We start from the raw sequence: 14,530 nt of genomic DNA on the forward strand, positions 1-14,530 counted from the left end.
ATATGCTAATGTATAGCTGTAGATACAAATTTAGAAATAGTTACTATAATTTAAGTAGAAATACAATACATCTCACCATGATGGTGAAGACTGTGACCGGGTGGCCTGTGTGCCTCAGTCTGCTGAGTCGTTCCTCAGTCTGCTGTTGAGGAGTTAACTGTTGATGGGCAGCTTGAAGGACCCTGCTGCTCTCCCTTCTTATGGCCCTTTACCGTTAAACCAGACTTGGACTGGACAGACCTTCAAACAGAGGACACCTTCAAACAGAGGACTGCCCTCTGACAGCCCTTCCAATAGAGGTCTGTCTTCTGCAAAGTAGGACACCCTACTTTGGTTACCCTAACTGCCATTTTAATTTCCCACAATCCCCCTGATGTAGCATTGCTCTGGGGTATTGTGGGAAATTTAAATGGCAGCCTTCAGCCCCCAATGCAGTGGCCACTGCCAGCTGCCTCTGCCAAGTAAGCCTCCAACAGAGGAGGGAGCCCACCAGAAAAAAACATTGCCCAGGGCCCCTCTCAAACCTGAAACCAGCCTTGCTAGGGAAAACCACGGAGGAAGGAGAGGGAAGGGGAGGCAGAGGTAAACGGGAGAATATGCCATTGTTTCAGTTGCACATGCACACGCTTGGGCTGTATCATTGCAGGTTTTGTTGCAGCATGGGAACTAGAGGTTTGAGCCAAAGCCTCCAGAGAGAAGGAGGGTTTTGAAGGAGGTAAAAGAGGTGGCAGTAGAGCTGTGCACAAAGGGCCTCTTGAAAGTCTCCCCCTTATTTGTGGGCAGGGAAGTCTGGGAGACAATTTCACCTAATTTCTCCAGCGGGAGGAGAAATTCTCAACAATTTCTCCCAGGTAGGGCTCCCCATGGGCAGGGCTTGTAGCACAGCTTCTTTCTTTTGGGGTAAGGGTTTGGGGGGGGTTTGTGATGCAACAGCATCAACTGTGTTGGCAGGCAGGCCCCCAGTTTGCATCCACCACAATGTAGGCAGGGGCAGTGTTCTGTCTAGTGCCAGCGATGAGGTGGAGGTTGTGCTCTGCCGAAATCTGCCCTCCAATTTCCTGAAAGTTTTCTTCCCTCGTGAAAGAGGCTTCCATTGTTCTGCCTCATTCAGGGTATTCTGTAACTCTCTTTTTGTGGTGTTTTTGAGCGTACCTAATCACAGCAGGCCTCCCAGGCTGTCTGCACGTCCTGATCTGAAAAAGCCCCATGGGAGGAATTACCTCAGGGTGCCTTCCACTGGGTTTTAATTGAAGTGTGGGAAGCTGAGGAGGCTGCAGGCTGCCAGACAGATTACTGCACAATGAAAAACAGGACACTTGTGCTCATTCCTCAGCCACCTCCTAAGTAAGGTAAGCCCAAGAAACCCAAACCAATCCAGGAGAATTTCTCTGAAATTTCTTCACCACTGAATTTCTTTTCGAAAATAATTTCTCTTATATCAAATTGAATGCGAATGGTTGAAAAAAAATGTGGGAGAAATTTTCGGCACAGCACTAGATGGCAGCACACAGCTGTTCTGGGACGGGGTTCCGGGCGCCGGGGGTAGGAAGGGAGAAAGGGCCAAGTCAACTGATGGAGCAGGAGATCTTGGGAAGATGGAGGGTGGTGGAGCTGGAGGAATGAGGATTGCAAGCAGGGCTGTATTGGGGTATAAAAGCAGAGATCCATGGTGAGCAAGGCCACACAGAGCTTTGAAGGTCAGGATGAGGAGGTTTTGCTGGTCTGGGAGTGGACAGGAAGCCAAAGCAGGGTTTTAAGGCAGGCCACCACGTGATGAGAGCGACAAGACAGACAAATGTTTTGGGCCACAGAGTGTTGGACAAGGCATTAATAAGCATTATTCTTGATAATGTTATTTACCTAGTGCCATCAGTGCAGGGTATCTAGAAACTGATGTAGGGACATCCGTGTATCGGATCTCCTGCATTGCTGTGTCTGTTTTTAAGCTGGGGAGGAGGCTGAGCTGAATTGGGACCATAATGCAGGGAGAGAAGGGGTTAATTGTGCTGCCCACACGCATACACCCCGGCTGTTTTTCTGATTGAAATTGTCCATCCCAAGGCAGGCAATGTGCTTTACACAGTTAGGGTGCAACCCTATGCCTGTTTAGAGCGAAACAAGTCCTGCAACTCCCAACATTCCCCAGCCAGAATTGTAGGACTTTTTTCTGTCTAAACAGGCATAGGATCGCTCCCTTAAGCTTATAGATAACCACAGTGTTAATAATACCAGCCCTCCACAACTATTATTAATTTCCTTCCTTCCTTCCTTCCTTCCTTCCTTTCTTTCTTTCTTTCTTTCTTTCTTTCTTTCTTTCTTTTCTTCTTTGTTTTTTTCCTTCTTTCTTTGTTTTCTTCCTTCCTTCTTTCCATCTTTCTTTCTTGGTTTCCTTCCTTCCTTCCTTCCTTCCTTCCTTGTTTTTCTTTGTTTCCTTCCTTCCTTCCTTCCTTCCTTCTTCCTTTCCTTCTTTCCATCTTTCTTTCTTTCCTTCCTTCCTTCCTTTCTTCTTTCTTTCCATCTTTGTTGGAAAGTTGGCACGGGCCTCTGTGAAATTCTCTTGCACAAGTCCCATGGAAATGTCTGGGGGGGGGGAATCTCATCCTCTGCTGAAATTATCTGAAGGATTGCCACCTCCCATATGTGCCTGCCTAGACCCTAAGATCATCCTCAGTGGGCCTTCTCTGTGAGCCCCTGCCAAGGGAAGTGAGGTGGGTGGCTACCAGGAAGAGGGCTTTCTCTACTGTGGCCCCCTGGCTGTGGAAAGAGCTCCCTAGAGAGGTTCTCCTGGCACCTACATTGTACTCCTTCTGGCACCAGGTGAAAACCTTTTTATTCTCCCAGTATTTTGGCATTTTAGCTTCCTAGTCTTTTAGCTTTGGTGTTTTAAATCTGTATTTTGAATCTCTGCATTGCTGCTAGGTTTTATTCTGGTTGTACTGTTACATTGTGGTTTTAAGCTTTCATATTTATATTGTTTTATGCTGCGCTTTGTGGTTTTAATTTTTGTGAACCGCCCAGAGAGCTTCAGCTATTGGGCGGTATAGAAATGAAACAAATAAAGCCTCAGTATGTGTGCAACCAAACTGAACATATATTTTCCCCCCAATACTGTCATTTCCATCTTCTTCCCATCCACCCCTTTGTGGCCTCCGCGGTAGGTATCAGATTTTTAGACTGTAGGCTTCTTGGGATGGGGATCTCTCTTCCCGTTTGTGAACACTGTGCATACTGATGGTGCAATATGCTCAACCAAACCCTCTGTGCTCTTCTGAGGAAGTTCCTGCTCCTGTTTGAGAAGGCCTGCTTTGCAGAAATTCCCGCTGGGTTTTCTCTTCTGGGTATAATACATGTGATTCCAAATTAAGGGGTTTAAAAAACTTTTTTTTCTTTTCAGCAATGTGATTATCATTTTCACACCAAGCCACTGGGAAAAGCACACACCCTAAAAGATATTTCCTTCCTTCCTTCTTCCTTCCTTTCCTTCTTTCCATCTTTCTTTCTTTCTTTCCTTCCTTCCTTCCTTCCTTCCTTCCTTCCTTCCTTCTCTTTCTTTCTTTCTTTCTTTCTTTCCATCTCTCTTTCTTGAGCAATCCTATGGCCCCTAGACAGAATTGGGGGGGGGGGCATAGGATAGTTTGGATTCTTGGATCCAAGGTTGGAGAAAGTGCTCTGACCTCAGACCCAAGAGTCCGAGTTCCCCACCCCTCCCCCTCACAGCCAGCATGGAGAGAACTGCCTTGGCAACCTCAGAGGGAAGGGAAAGGGGGTGTGCCGGCGGAGAGGAGGGGTCAGCGAATCCACAGGACTCCCCAGCCTCCTTGCCTCCCCCTCCCCGATGTGTCAGCTAGACAGGCAAAAAAGCCCATCTAACAAAAATACAGAGCAGGAGGAGTGTGGAGGCGAAGTTGACCTCTGCCACAGCTCCCGCTCTGCTTTGGATGGCCGTAAGCCTCCGAGTTCCTTAATCATTGTCTCCTTGCACCCTTAATCATTTCTATACCACCCTTCGGCACATGAGATTCCAGGGTGGTGTACAATATACATAATACATTATTTAGAAACCTAATACAGTGCAATAAAACTAATATCTAGCAGCCATCATAAAAGACAGCAATTTAAAAAATCAATTATAATTTCAATTACGAAGGCAGACTGAGAGATTATGCGTGGGATGAAAAGATGCAACTTAACCTGGTGATGAAAAGATTCTAAATTAGGCACCAGGCAGGGGTGAGCAGCTTCTGGCTCTCCAGTTGTTGGTGACTACAACTCCCATCAGCCCTAGCCAGCATAATCACTGGTGAGGGGAGTAGCAGTCCTACACCCTCTGGAGGACCACACTTTCCCCATCCCTGCTTCAGAGTAAATTAGGTGCCAAGCCTTTAGGGAGGGCATTCCAAGGCCATGGTGCCACCCTAGAGAAAGCCCTCTCCTTTGTAATGGCATAGTGTTCTTCCACTCAGGAAGGAGGCTGGCCATTAGCAAGAGATCTCAGACATCGTCAGGCTGGATGGGAAGAGGCGCCAACCCTAGTGTTTGGGTCAAGAGCCATTTAGAGCAGGGGTGTGGAACCTCAGCCTCATGGGCCACCTGGGGGCCTCTCCCTTCCCCCCAACCACCGATTGTTCGGTGTTTTCCCAGCTGTTGCACATTTTCCCTCCATTCTAAAAGTAGAGCTGTGCACAAATGACCTCTCAAAATTCTCCACCCTATTCATGGGCAGAGAAATGGTGGCGGCGGGGGGGGGGGGACCATTTCACCAAGTTACTTCAGCTGGAGGAGAAATTCTCCAGCAATTTCTCACAGGTTGGGCTCACCATTGGCAAGGTCTGTAGCACAAAGTCTTTCTCTTTTCCTAAGGGGTTTTGTTTTTTGCACTGCCAATGCAAGTGGCAACCGCAGCAACCGTGTTGGCAGCCTGGCCCCCATTTTGCACTCTCCACAACACCCCATTCCTGGCATTGTTCTGGGGCATTGGGGATGGGGGGACAAGGGAAGCAAAACCCACCAAAAACAGGGAAGAAAATTACAGGAACTTCTGCAAAGTCGCCTTTTATTGCGGGGGGCGGGGTTAGAAAAGAAAAATCTCAGGACTTGTCTGAGAAAAATGTCTTCTGAGAAATTTTGGCTCAGCTCTAGTTGTCATTCTTTAGGACTCGGCTCTTTCCCCAGGATCTTCCAAATGTTACATTTCTTAGGGCACAATCCTATGCATAGCTGGCTGGGGAATGCTGGGAGTTGTAGAACTTCCTTCTGTCTAAACATGCATAGGATTGCGCCCTTAGGGGTGATTGTGGATACACCTTGCCTGTAATGCAGTGCAGAGATATGAGTGTGCAATGAAAGACAGGGCACTTGTACACACTCCTCGGCCACCTCTTAAGGGAAGCACAAGAACCCTGAACCCAACCTATGAGAATTTCTCCAAAATTTCTCCTCCTTTGAATTTCTTTTCAGAAGCCATTTCTTTTCTATTGAATCGAATGAGAATGGTCGAAACAAATGCGGGAGAATTTTTCGGCACAGCGCTATCTAAGAGGTTGAAATGCCTCTGCTAAGGCTTAGTTACTGCCATTAAGAGCTTTAAGCTACAATATGCAGATAGTTTTGACAGTTTGACCCCACCTCCTTTGTCTTAGGCCCCGCCCACCACTGGAACGCAGCCCCTGAGAGCTTCTCTGAAACTGAATTTGGCCCTCAAGATGAAAGAGGTTTGACATCCCTGGTTTAGAGTAGGGATGTTGGAGAAATCTGCCACGAAGTCAAATAAGTTTGGATTTCTCCGAATCCAACCTGCGGATTCCTGAGCAGACTAGTTTTTCCCATGTCATATGGATTCTGCAGACTTGAACATGGTTTTTACTTTCTGAAACTTTATGCAAATTTAATTGTACAAAAATAATTTTTTAAAAAACATCCGCCAAAAAAGGGCATTTCCTCCATAGGGTAAAGCATGAAAATGTGCGTTCGGGGGGTGGGGGGTTGCACATTTTAAGGGGTAGCACATTTGGGGGGGGGTTTGCACATTTTCGCAAGTGTGAATTTTCACAAGTGCGAATTTGCGCAAATTAGGGAAATTGGAAAAATCCGTATCTGTCAATGAGCTGATGACAGAACAAAAAGCACCTGACAATCCACGAAACACAGGTGGAATGGATTTTACAGATCAGTACATCCCTAGTTTGGAGCTTTAAAGGGAAGGGCCCAGAAATAAATAGGCAAACTATGCAGTTCTTTTAAGACTGGAGCAATGTGAAGCAATTAGTCAAAACTCTGGCAGCAGAATTCTATGCTAATGGGAGCTTCCAAGGCTTCTTCAAGCACATGGATAACACACTGCAGGAATCCTACTAGGAGCATAGATCGCTGTGGCCAGACTAATTAAAAAATAAACTGTGGGAGATAGGATGCATAGATTTCCTCACATCAGATCTGGTTCGACCCTTAGCAGTGAAGGGATGTGTCTTGTTCTGCAGGAAGAGCAAAAGTGGGACGAAATTTCAAAAGGGAGAGATGCAGAACGTGAACACCAGAGGGTACTATTTTCACAGTTTGGAGCGGCAGAGAAGACACTGGTTCTTAATTCAAGCTGTTTTAAACCAAGACAAAACCCATTGACAGAGAACCGCTTTTTGACATCATGTTAAACCAGCTCACACTTTGAAAACTCGGACTGAAAACTGGCCAGAGGTGTAAAGTCAGAAGATCTGTATTACAAAGTGTAGGGATGAAACTATTACACGATCACTAGGGAGGCCTGGGTTCAAATCCGTGTTCAACCATGCAGAGCTCACTTGGGCTAGTAGCTCTCTCTCTCTCTCTGTGTCTCTCTCTCTTTCTCTCCCCACCTATCCTACCTCACAGGGTTGCTGTGAGGGCAAAACGGTTAGATGTGTCACTCTGAGCTCCTTGGAGGAATGGTGGGGTGCAAACGTAATAAATGCATACAATCTTTTGGTGCCACCTAAAAATGGTATGATGTGCTCAAGCTTTTGGTAGCATTTAATTTTTGATGGGTTTAATTCATGTTTTACCTGAAGCTTTCTACTGGCTGCTGTTTCTCTTTTGGAGTCATTTATATTGCAGTAGGAGAGCTTTTAATAAGCTGTTGTTGTAAACTGATGGAGGGGCAATATGGATAGAAAAGTGGGATTTTAAAAACAAACATATAAACAGGTTTCTGATATTTTCCCTGACATTGCCATGCCTCAGGCAGGGGGTTGTGGTTGTGGTTGGTGCTGTTGTTGTTTGAAACACAAACAGGAGCAGCAAAACCCTCTAAAATCAAGATGTCCAGCACAGCTAGCATCAATTAAAACAACACTGGTGGTGCCAGTGGGAGAGAAATTATGTCTTCCAGAACCAGTTCTCCCCCCCCCCCGCCCCACTTCCCACTCCATCACCTGTGGTAGCATCTTTCCCAAAGTGTCATGCCTTAGCCAAGGGTATGGAAAGGCAAATTCGACAGCCATTGGAGGGGGGCGGGGACTGCAAAACACAGGGATGTAAACTTGTCTCATATTAATCAGTAGATTCATCAATAAACTTTCATTGATTAACTGGTGGTGAGGGTGTCTCCTTTTAATCAGTGGGATTGGGAGTTAAGGGCACACTAGTTTAATAGTATTAGTTTAACTTGTATTGGTTTAATGAGTAGATCAATCATAGAATCATAGAATAGTAGGGTTGGAAGGGGCCTACAAGGCCATCGAGTCCAACCCCCTGCTCAGTGCAGGAATCCAAGTCAGAGCATCCCTGACAAATGGCTGTCCAGCCTCATCTTGAAGGCCTCCAGTATGGGAGAGCCCACCACCTCCCCAGGTAATTGGTTCCATTGTCGTATTGCTCTTACAGTCAGGACATTTTTCCTGATGTTCAGCCGGAATCTGGCTTCCTGTAACTTGAGCCCATTATTCCGTGTCCTGCACTCTGGGATGATCAAGAAGAGATCCTGGCCTTCTCTGTGACAACCTTTCAAGTACTTGAAGAGTGCTATCGTATCTCCCCTCAGTCTTCTCTTCTCAAGGCTAAACATGTCCAGTTGTTTCAGTCTCTCTTCATAGGGCTTTGTTTCCAGTCCCCTGATCATCTTTGTTGCCCTCCTCTGAACCCTCTCCAGTTTGTCTGCATCCTTCTTAAAGTGTGGTGCCCAGAACTGGACACAGTACTCCAGATGAGGCCTAACCAGTGCTGAGTAGAGGGGAACTAGTACTTCCCGGGATTTGGAAGCTATGCTTCTATTAATGCAGCCCCAAATAGCATTTGCCTTTTTTACAGCCACATCACATTGTTGGCTCATATTCAGCTTGTGATCGACAACAATACCAAGATCCTTCTCGCTTGTAGTGTGGTTGAGCCACGTATCCCCCATCTTGTAACTGTGCATTTGGTTTCTTTTTCCTAGGTGCAGAACTTGGCATTTGTCCCTATTCAATGTCATTCTGTTGTTTTCTGCCCAGCGCTCAAGTCTATCCAGATCACTTTGAATTTTGTTTCTGTCTTCCAAAGTATTAGCTATCCTGCCCAATTTTGTGTCATCTGCAAATTTGATCAGCATTCCCTGCACCTCCTCCTCCAAGTCATTAATAACAATGTTGAAGAGCACTGGGCCCAGGACTGAGTCCTGCAGTACCCCACTCGTTACTTCTCCCCAGTTTGAGAAGGTCCCATTGATAAGCACTCTTTGAGTCCGATTCTGTAGCCAACTGTGGATCCACCGGATCGTTGTTTCATCTAGCCCACTTTGAGCTAGTTTGCTCATCAGGATATCATGGGGCACTTTGTCGAAAGCTTTGCTGAAGTCGAGGTATATGATGTCTACAGCATTCCCACGGTCTACAAGGGAGGTTACTTGATCAAAAAATGAGATCAGATTTGTCTGGCAGGACTTGTTTTTGACAAATCCATGTTGGCTTCGAGTAATCACGGCATTGTTGTCAAGGTGTTTCCAGATGGATTCCTTTATCATCTGCTCCAGAATTTTCCCAGGGATTGATGTCAGACTGACTGGTCTGTAGTTCCCAGGTTCCTCCTTTTTACCCTTTTTGAAGATAGGGACAACGTTAGCCCTCCTCCAGTCATCTGGCACTTCCCCCGTCCTCCATGATTGCTCAAAGAGAATAGAGAGCGGTTCTGAGAGTTCTTCTGCCAGTTCCTTTATTACTCTCGGATGCAGTTCATCTGGCCTTGGAGATTTGAACTCATTCAAAGTAATGAGGTGTTCCTTGACCATATGCCTATCGATCTCAAGCTGCAATCCTGCCCCTTCAGCCTGCACTTCACCTTTGCCAGGGGGGTCATAGACCCTCTTTTGGGAGAAGACTGAGCCAAAGTAGGAATTGAGCATGTCTGCCTTTTCTTTGTCATCTGTTATCATTTTGCCATCCTTATTTAATAGCTGAACCACCATTTCTTTCCTCTGCCTAGTTAATCAACTCATGCATAGTTGATTAACTAGTGTAGGGCTGCAGAACCTCCTAGGGTTCAACCCTCCAGGGTTCCCAAGAGGGCCACGCCCCCTTCTCCTGGCCCCACCCCCTTTCCCCGACCACCAATTGTTTGGTAGTTTTCCGGCTTCTGCTCAGTTTTTTCCCCATTTTAAAAGGTTGAAATGATCCTAAGGCTTTAGTTACTGGCAGTATGAGCTTTAAGCTAAAATATGCTGTGGTTTTGTTTTGGTTTTTGCATTTTTGGTCCTGCCTCTTTTGCCTTCAGCCCCACCCACCACTGGGAAGCAGCCCCTGACAACTTCTCAGAAATGGGATCTGGCCCTTGCTTCAACACCCCTGAACTAGTGCAAGCCACTGGCAGAGATGGGGATCACTAGAGGTTTTTGTTAGCAGAGATGGGGATCCAGGGCATGCCACTGTGGTTCTTTTTCAGAGACTACCTCGATGCTGGTGTTTTACTATAACAGGCAATGAAGAAGGCCGTGCTAAAGGTGGCCATTTGCATCTTATAATGGCCAGGATCCAAACAGCTACTTTGGTTATAATCCAGGGTTTGTGCTTTCCCAGTTGGATTTCTAATGTTCTGGTTGGGGGGGGGGTGTTTGCTTTGAATAACAGCACCCCCCTCCCATTGCCCTATCCAAAAGCAGCTTTTGGAAGTTTGCTCTGTTTCAAAAGCCATTCTCTCTGTCAGGGTTCCCCTTATGTCCTGGACCCCCTGAGTAACTCCTTAAGGATCTCTTGCCTCCTTAAGAGTCCCAACATCCTTCTTTTAAACTTCCCAGTAACTTGGGGTTTAGGCTGTAGGCATGGGGTGACTGACACTCTAGATACAGCGTTTAACCACAACGGTTTTGCTGGTAAAATAAAACAAGCAAATCACAATGAAAGGAATTTACACGATAGAGCTGAGTGATATAAAAGGCATTAAGAGAAAATAAAAGTTGCAAAACACGTATTCCTTTATTTTAGCTGCACTTAGACTTCTCCAGGCTGCTTCTTCCTGCTCCTTCTTCAGGCTCATGTCTCCCCAACTCTGCTTTTATTGGCTCTCTCACTCTCTTTATATACCCTCCTCCCTCAAAACTGAAAGTATTGTTTCAAGCCTGAAGAAATGAAACTTAACTGGGGAAATTAAACTGAAAGTTAAACAGGGAAATGAAACTACACCTCTGAGGGATACCCCCTCCCAACAAAAATTGCAGGCCTCTAAGCCTGACCCTTTTCCCCCTTGCCTCTGTAGGCCTCAAACCATCACACCCTCTACATTTTATTACTGATGAGTTGCAGCTGAATGTGGGAAGGTGCACCTGAGCGGCAAGCCATCATCTACATTTCCCACAATGGCGGGAGTGATGCTGCATCAGTGCCATTGTGGGATATTAAAATGGCAGTCTGCTGGCCAGTGCTGATCACAAGGCCCAGGGCAGAGCTGATCTAGGAAGCTAGATCTGTAACCACGCTTTGCAACTGTGCAAATCAGCCTCTTGAGTCTATGAGCGTCTCTACATGGGGCTTTTGCCCTACGATTGAGATTGGTTACTCATGGAAGTTTGCAGGTCCTTTACATGATATCGTCGACCTCCAGTGCCACTCCCATGCTTTCTGTTCATTCCTCGGCTTTATATGAAATAATGAGGCATTAAAAGAAAGTGGTTTGAAGCGGTTTGAATTTGTTGGTGTAAAGAGGAAGTGGTACTATAACAACAGTGCCATCTAGTGACTGTATAATGAAACATATAGAACTTGCACAGAAAGCCAATCGTCCAAAAAAGAACAGGAAGTGTGTGTGAAGGAACCCATCTCAATCCCGCAAAGAATCCAGAAGCCCCAGTAAAGTTGTGGGATTTAAAACTTGATGTGGAGAAGCCCTATAAGTCAAAACTGCAAGAGAACATAAGGGAGGGAAGGATCTCCAAGAAGGGGGCAAATAATAAGGTGCGATTGTTGCAAAGTCCAAACATCCTCTCTGTCCATGCACGCACACACACATACACACACCACCCTTCCAGGCCTCAAATGCCAATCTCATGAAACTTGAAACATGTTGTTTTGACTAGCAAAGCGGAACTCACTAAGTCCCTTCAGGGGAAAAGGACAGTTCTGCCTTTTTCATCCTGCCCATTGGAGAGATGTTATCATGTTGATGCACCAGTAAGCATATTCTAACTCAGCGTTTCGCTCTTCCTGGCTTGCGTGGCTGCCCCATCCGGCTATGTCTCTGGGGCTCTTTAAAAGGGGCTGGTGATTACCTGGCAGGTGCGATCCACTGTTCCCCCATACCCCAATATAGGTCCAGGGCAACCCCCTTCTCATTGCTTTTTTATAGATCTGTATTGCACCCAGTTGTCAGCTCCTGTCCAGAGGCTCTGGTATGTACATCGATGGAATCAGATATGTGCAATCGCATTTGCCGATGTTTTTAGTGAATGAAACACCCAGTCCCTGGGGATCCCCATGTGTGCACTGGAACCCCTGCAGAGCTTTGGAATAAGGCCAGGATCACTATCAATATTGCAAGAAAAGTTTTACTGATTATGGCATTGCTGTATACAATGCAGAGTACACAAAGCAATATATTTTGTACCATGCACATACAATTAATATAATGTGAATATAACATAAAGCTACACTTGAGCAGCTGAAGACTCCAAGCCTACAGGACTGACTCCTGAGTAGACCTGCATATGACTGCAAGGTGATAAATACATTACATTATGTCCACTCACGGTGTAACAATAACTGCAACAATATTTGTTTTAGGTTGCAATCCTGTACCCATTTACCTGGGGGTAAGCCATACTGAAATCATTCAATCAGACATGCATTGGAATGTGCTGTTGCTCTTGCACAATTTTATTTTTCTTGTAACAAATGATTTTAATAACAATAATGATATTTCAAACAACGTTGGACCTCCAGGAAATGCGAGATTAACTTTAAAATCATTGGCGTTTCAAAAATTAAAAACACACAGCAACGCATTCCAAATTTACTCAGTAGAAAGTTTCACTGAATTGAGTGGGGCTTACTCCCATGAAACCTGCATATGATCACAGCAATAGAGGCATCCAGAAGGATTAGAAACTTAACATTTGTTGTTGTTGTTGTTGCTTTTCAACATGCTGAATATGCCCAAAATAACATTCTCCCCAGCCCATGTTTGCGTGAAATCACCCACTGCTCTTTAATCTTAGAATTCATGCAATTGACCCCAGAAAGTTAGAGGACAAGTTGGCACGATTGGGACTCATCCTGCACTGTTGGTTATTACCTCCCTCTCTCTTTTTGATTTGCACAACTGGATAAATTCAGCCATGGTGAGAAATGCAAATGCACATTTTGATATTTCTTGCTGCAGATTTTGTTTTTTAAAAAACTGGAGGAAAAACCTAAGTGGATGGAGGACAGAATATGAAGCCAAGGCAATATGTGCCTTAGTTTTCCTCCAGTTCCCAGTTAAAGGCAGCCACCATTTGGATGCAATTCCAGTTAATGAGAAGATGCAGAGATGAATGTAGAGCAAATATAGTAGATGAAAATGGCCCCAAGCAGAAGAATTCTCAATTGTAGCACAGGTGAGGCTTAAATCTGAGAGATGAATCAGCTCCTGAATACACACACACACACACACACACACACACACACACAGTGTATATATATATATATATATATATATATATATATGCACACACACACTATACCAAAATAAAACCGAGCAGCAATGCAAAGATTAAAAATACATATTGAAAACACAGGAACCAAAAGACTTAAACGCCTGGGAAAATAACATCTTCATCTGGCTTTGGAAAATGCACAACGTAGGTGCCAGGCGAGCCTTTCTGGGAAGCTCACTCCATAACAGGGGTGCCACAACAGAAAAGGCCCTCTTCTTAGTAGCCACGGAACTCGTTTCCTTTGGCGAGGGCTCCCTGGGAAGGGCTGCTGAGGACGACCTTAAGTTCTGGGTAGGAATATATGGGGGGCGACAATCCTTCAGATAACCTGGCTCCAAGCCATTTAAGGCTATGAATACCAGCACTTTGAATCAGGCCCAGTCATGGACTGGCATTCATTGCAGATGGAAAAGTACTGGCATAATATGATCACGTTGGCCAGTGAAGAATGATAGAGACAAGATTCTTGTGCCCATATGCAGAGAGCATATCTTTCCTTACCAAGTCACCCCCCCTCTCGATAATTCTGGGATTGCCGGGGGGAGGGGCATTGCTGCCCCTCACTTTTAAGAAAATGACTTCTCAAGCTGCCATCCACACCCTGATGTCTTCCAGATGTATTGGACTACAACTCTCATCATCTCCAACCAGCTTAGGTTGGTGAAGGCTGCCTCCAAGCCATCACTCCCAGTGGCTGTGTTCGAAACTCCCTGGACAAAGGCCAGGACCACTTCATTACTGCAATTTGTACAGCACCTTGCACCTTGCTCGCATTTAATTCATTCTAAGTAGTAACTGCAACATGATGTCATTTGTGCATTGAAAAGGGTTTCAGGGTGCTGCCTGTACCATTAAAAAAAACACGCCTCCTAGCTGGTCCTTTCTTGACTCTTTTCCATAGCTCGTTGGCACAGGCCTCTGTGAAGTTCTCTTGCACAAGTCCCATGGAAATGTCTTGAGGTGGGGAGGGACATCTCATCCTCTGCTGAAATTATCTGAAGGATCGCCACCTCCCATATGTGCCTGCCCGGACCCTAAGATCATCCTCAGTGGGCCTTTTCTGTGAGCCCCTGCCAAGGGAAGTGGGGTGGGTGGCTACCAAGAAGAGGGCCTTCTCTACTGTGGCCCCCTGGCTGTGGAAAGAGCTCCCTAGAGAGGTTCTCCTGGCACCTACATTGTACTCCTTCTGGCACCAGGTGAAAACCTTTTTATTCTCCCAGTATTTTGGCATTTTAGCTTCCTAGTCTTTTAGCTTTGGTGTTTTAAATCTGTATTTTGAATCTCTGCATTGCTGCTAGGTTTTATTCTGGTTGTATTGTTATATTGTGGTTTTAAGCTTTCATATTTATATTGTTTTATGCTGCGCTTTGTGGTTTTAATTTTTGTGAACCGCCCAGAGAGCTT

The sequence above is a fragment of the Heloderma suspectum genome, chromosome 9, assembly GCF_057233095.1.
Source record: "Heloderma suspectum isolate Gila_16-S chromosome 9, 16-S_ref, whole genome shotgun sequence".
Lineage (NCBI taxonomy): Eukaryota > Metazoa > Chordata > Lepidosauria > Squamata > Helodermatidae > Heloderma > Heloderma suspectum.